Raw genomic sequence first — 5,534 nt, 5'->3', positions numbered from 1 at the left:
ACATAAGGAAAACAAAGTGAGATTCATCAAACACTTATTGAAAAACTAATTAAAGCTTAATGTTCTAACTAAACATTATGCAATATAGTACACAACTTTCCTTGTTCCTTGTGTATTCTAAAGCGTAAAACAACGGGGAAAGCCGAGTTTATTCTACATATTTAGTAATAAATGTCATTATACCTGCGTAGATTACTTAAACTATATACATTCTCAGAAAAATAAGGAGCAACGTGTTTTTTTGTACTTGTATACTAAACTATTATCTCTGCTTACTATAAATACTTATAACTTGTACAGATTTTCATCAAAGATTCAGTCAGTTTGTCGAACAAGCACATATCGAATCAACAATCTTCAAGATGTTCTCTTGTTACTTCATGGCTCTTTGCGTCATCGCAATGTTCGCTGCTCTTGCCATTAAAGTCAATGCTGCTGGAGAGAAAGACCAAGATGTCGAGTCTCGCAACCCTCTTGTAAGTTTAAATATTATACTGCATGTTTAAACAAATGCACAATTTAATATGCATTAATATCATACAAACGACCATGATTCTCCATAAACCGTCTTTTTGAAATTTATTATTTTTCAGGCTGTTCGTGCTGTCTTCAATATTCTCCAATCTGGTTTCAAATAGGCTGCCAGACTCCGCCTAAACGAAGCCGCTGAACATTGCAAGCAGCACTGGAAGAACCCTAAGGCAGCTTTTAAATGCGGCGTAAGTCACATATAATACAATACTTACAACGAAAGTCTACACCCTCGGGCACTGGGATCTAGCTGTTATTGTAAAAAATGATTTGTCGGCCACAAAAACAAAGGTCGCGTTTCAGTGTTTTGACCCTATATTTAGGCGGCATTTATCGAGACATAATACTTGTCAACATACGATATATGGACTATACCCATACACACACACATATATGTGATTTTTTTTTTTCATTGGGCGGAGGGGTAAAAATGCCTTTACGCACGAAGTGTGGGACTCGCCGGTGCTGCACCGTACAACACAGGAATACCCACTAAAAACCCCCTGCCAGATCGCACCGGCAGGGTTCCTCCATACGACTGTTACTCCCCCCCCCCCGGGAGCTACCTTAAAGCTTTACTTCGGGGGGGGGGGGGGCAGTCATGCCTCGTCTGGGCCGCCACACTTTATGTCTGGCTGGTGTTATTGACGACGTTTCCTCTTCTTTCTTCTTCTGTTCTGATGAGATTCAACCGCTCGATGATGTTAGTGGCGAGGGTAACCATGGCATCCCACCCACTCTGCGACTCGAGCAAGCACGCCCCTAGGCCCTCGGGTGTTAAAGGGCCGCTCCAATACTCCTGGAATTGCTGACGTTCTTCCAGGAATCTTGGGCAATGGAATACGACGTGCTCCACGTCTTCGTCTACTCCAGGGCATATTGGACACTCCGCGCTCCTGTACACGTTAATACGATACAGGTAGCTGCGGAAGTATCCGTGTCCGGTTAGCACCTGGGTGAGATGGAACGAAACGAAGCCGTGTTTCCTGCTCGACCACCTGCTGATGTCCGGGATGATGCGGTGGGTTCAGCGACCCTCGCTGACTGAATCCCGCCGTTGCTGCCACTGCCGATATGTGTTGACGGCCCATCTTGAGCCCAAGTTGTCCTGTTCTTCTCGTTCTGTACGCGACGCTTCACGATATTTTTCAGCTCTCTCGGATGCTAGGAGGTCGATGGGAAGTAGACCAGCGACTGCCGAGAGAGCGGCATCTGACACGGTGCGGTAGGCTCGAGCCACGCGTAGCGCGGTGATCCTGCAGGCCCGCCGACAGGGAGCTCCAAAGCTCGCATTCCTCATCAATGCATCAGCCCAGATTGGGGCTCCGTATAAAATGACGGAGCTCACCACGGATGCGAGGAGGGACCTTCGAGGCTGTTTTGGTCCCCCGATATTGGGCATGATGCAAGCGAGCACACAAGCTACCTTTGTTGCCTTTAAGCCTGCGTTCTGAATATGTTCTTTGAACGATAGTCGCGCGTCTAGCGTGACCCCAAGATATCGGATGGAGTCTACCGATCGAACTTCCTTGTTACCAACCGTGAAGGTAACGTACATCCTCTTCTTCGTGCGAGAGATGAGCACCGCTTCCATCTTTTCTGCCACCAAACTTAATCCATGGTCGCTCAGCCAGTCCGCTACTACCTGAATGGAGACGTCTCCGAGGTATTGCACCTCCTCAACGCTCTTCGCAACGACGACAAGAGCTAAGTCGTCGGCGAAAGCCACCATTGAAATCCCCTGGGGGAGCCGCTGTCTTAACAGACCGTCGTACACGACGTTCCAGAACAGCGGCCCCAGGACCGAACCCTGTGGTGCGCCTCCAGTAATGTTGTATGAGCGCACACCTGCATCGGTGTCGTAGAGCAGGATCCGGTCCCTCAGGTAGCTCGAAACGACTCTTCGTAGGTAGAGCGGCACCTTGAGATGTTCTAGAGACAGCATGATGCTGTCCCATCTAACCGAGTTGAAGGCGTTCCTGATGTCCAGGGCAATGACTACGCACATGCGTCTGGCACTTCTACTGCCACCGATGGCGTTGGTGGCGAGCTCGACAACTCGGCTTATGGCGTCGATGGTTGAGTGATCATTCCGAAAGTCGAACTGGTTTTCGGAAAGATCTCCTTCCGATAGGATGACTGCCTCCAGCCTGGCACTTATTATCCGCTCAAATAGCTTCCCGGGTATATCCAGCATACAAAGTGGTCGGTAAGAGGATGGCTCCTCCGGGGGTTTACTTCCCTTCGGTAGGAGTACCAACCTTTGTACCTTCCACTGATCCGGGAAGCATCCTTCCTTTAAGCATGCGTTGAAGGTGTCTCTAAAAAGACTAGGGACCTCCAACGCTGCGGTCTTGACTGCCAGGCCAGGTATACCGTCCGGCCCTGGGGCTTTTCTGGGGATGATCTTCTGAGCAGCCATCCTCAACTCGGTTTCTGATACGTCTGGCGACTCGGCTGTACCGTCCGCTACAATCAGGCCCGTATCTGGTGCCCTTTCCCGTTGTTGTGGGAAAAGGTGGCGAACGACCCTGTCAAGGAAGTCGGGGCAGGTGGGCGTTGCCGCACCTCTGGGGTTGATCTTGTTCATGACCATTTTGTACGGCCTGCCCCAGGGGTCGTTTTCTACTTCCTCACAGAAGTCGCGCAAGCACTTTCTCTTCACAGCCTTGATGGCAGCTTTGAGCCTCTTCCGTTTAGCCTCATATTCCGCGGTCAGCTCCTCAAACCGCGGCCTATTCCTCGCTCTCTGGTGCAGCCTTCTGGCCCGTAGACACTCGCGGCGCAACTCTGCGATTTCCTCTGACCACCAATAGACTGGTGGTCGGCCACGGGAGTTTGATTTTGTGGCCATGGACGCATCGGAGGCCACTGTTATGGCCGTCGCGAGGTCTCGGGCTCTCTCGGTGGGTGTCCCTTCCACCACTGCTCCCTCCAGGGAGCAGAGGAACACTTCTCGGTCAAAGGAAGCTGGTGACCACCTCTTCTTCACAGGTCGCAGCTTTGCCCCGGATCTTCTGTTAGTCAGCTGGAGCCGATACACGATAGCTTGGTGTTCGCTACCCGTGTATCCATCGCTAACTTTCCAGTCGTGCGCTTCGCCCACCATGATTGGATCGATGAAGGTCAGGTCAACTATGGACGACTTGCTACCCTTAGCGTAGATAAGAGTCGTCCCTCTGTTAGCGATCTGCAGCTCCAGTGTGGAGAAGACTTCGAGGAGTGTGCGTCCGTGAACAGTGGTCTTCGCGCTGCCCCATTCCGTCGCTCAGGCGTTGAAGTCCCCCCCGATTACAACAGGCAACCGGGAGGATTGGGCGCTGGTGACGATGGCGTCCAGAGACCTCGTGAAATCCTCGATGGTGTCGCCGGGCGGAAGATAGCAGCTGTAAATGCGTACCCCGGCTACCTCCACCCAGGTAAAGTTGGGGAGGGGGGCGGCCATCTTGCCGGATATGTGGAGGCTTCCACATACCCAGATGGCCGCTTTGCTGGTACTGTCCCTCACCCAGCTTGTGTCCTCGAAATCCCTATACTCCTCGCTGATGATGAAGATGTCTGCCTTCTCCTCCCTGACCAACTGAGGCAGGAGGTCTTGGGCCATCCTGCAGTGGTTCAGGTTGATCTGGAGTACCTTAGTCATTTCTAATAGGTACTCCCGCCTCCTGCGGGGCCTTCACTATGGCCCCGCAGTCCACTACTTTATAGCCCTCTCGGCTGCGCTTTTGCAGTCCCTCGCGATGTGTCCAGCTTCATGACACCTGTAACACCGCGAGGATCCTTCTCGCAATCGAACTCTGCAGTTGACTCATCCGATCCTTATTTTCCCGTTTTGTAGCAGCTTTTTAGCAGCTGCTGCCGGGAGTTGGATGGTCACCGCTAGAGTGCCGCTATAGGACCCTCTGATTTTAATGCTGTCAGGGGGCACCACATTTGGCCCGATCTTTGCCGCAATCGCCGCGGCTACCTCCAGTGCTGTCGTCGACTTGTCCATGTCCTTGATAGTGATGGACTCTTGGTGAGTCAGCAGCCGGACCTCTGCTGACCCGCTCAGGGTGGACGAGACCACTGTCTTCAGGTCTGCTGTTTCCGTACCCGGTCGCCCCAGTACGAGGAGAAGCTCCCCAGCCCTGGTGCGCCTGATACGGGTGACCCGATCTCCTAGGGTTTTAAGCTCCGGTGCGGACTTGACCTTCCGGAGGATGTTATATATATATATATATATATATATATATATATATATATATATATATATATATATATATATATATAACATATGTGTGTGTATGTGTGTGTGTGTGTAATGCATATAAGTATCGTTAGGTCATACCTCGGAAAATACGGTCTAATATAAGCTTAAACAGGACCCCCATTTTCTTCGTTAAAAACTAGTTTTCTACCAGTTACATAATCAAATTCGTTATCTCAAGGTTGTGAACTCTACTTTGGTTTATTTCTTATAAGGTAAATTATGTATTACTATAAAGAAAATAATGCATAAATATTAAATTTTGTTTCAGAAAAACTTCTTGGAAGCTAACAGAGGACGTTGCGCCGTCGGCAAATAGAATATTTTATTGCAAAAAATTACAACTTAATCCATGACTTTCTATTAAAAAGAGAAGATTATATAATTTAATTACCCTAAATTTGTATCTTTTCAATAAATATATCCTATCCAAATAAGTTTATAATTCTTAAGAACTTTATTTCCACAATAAATTTTAAAAATGCATATATTTTTGTGCAAAAATTTGTTTTTATAACTTAATTAAATAGGATCCGAACTATGCTTTTAAAACGTAATATCAGCTAATTGAAGATTTTAACCAAGTTTGTTTATATGGTATTTCAATTTTAAAAATTGGGTTGATTCTATCATTCAAAGTAATTTAAAAATTAAATTAACTCTTCTTAGAAGTATATTATAGTGCGTGAACAGTTTTAGCACAGTGACATTCTATTTTCGTGAGATTTTAAACTAAAAACATCAATTAAATTAA

At 47.9% G+C, this 5,534-nt stretch overlaps 1 long non-coding RNA gene across 1 annotated transcript; it reads left to right on the top strand.

Annotated features, from left to right (window-relative positions):
* Positions 1–296: 296 nt before the first annotated feature.
* LOC116417207 lies at positions 297–5,220 on the top strand. The gene is made up of 3 exons (XR_004227506.1): positions 297–476; positions 594–719; positions 5,052–5,220. It is a non-coding gene; the product is annotated as an uncharacterized LOC116417207 (long non-coding RNA).
* The last annotated feature ends 314 nt before the right edge of the window (positions 5,221–5,534 follow it).

This window comes from Nasonia vitripennis, chromosome 4, assembly GCF_009193385.2.
Source record: "Nasonia vitripennis strain AsymCx chromosome 4, Nvit_psr_1.1, whole genome shotgun sequence".
NCBI classification, from domain to species: domain Eukaryota; kingdom Metazoa; phylum Arthropoda; class Insecta; order Hymenoptera; family Pteromalidae; genus Nasonia; species Nasonia vitripennis.
Note: the sequence above shows the minus strand (reverse complement) of the source record. Positions and strands in the feature narration are given on the sequence as shown.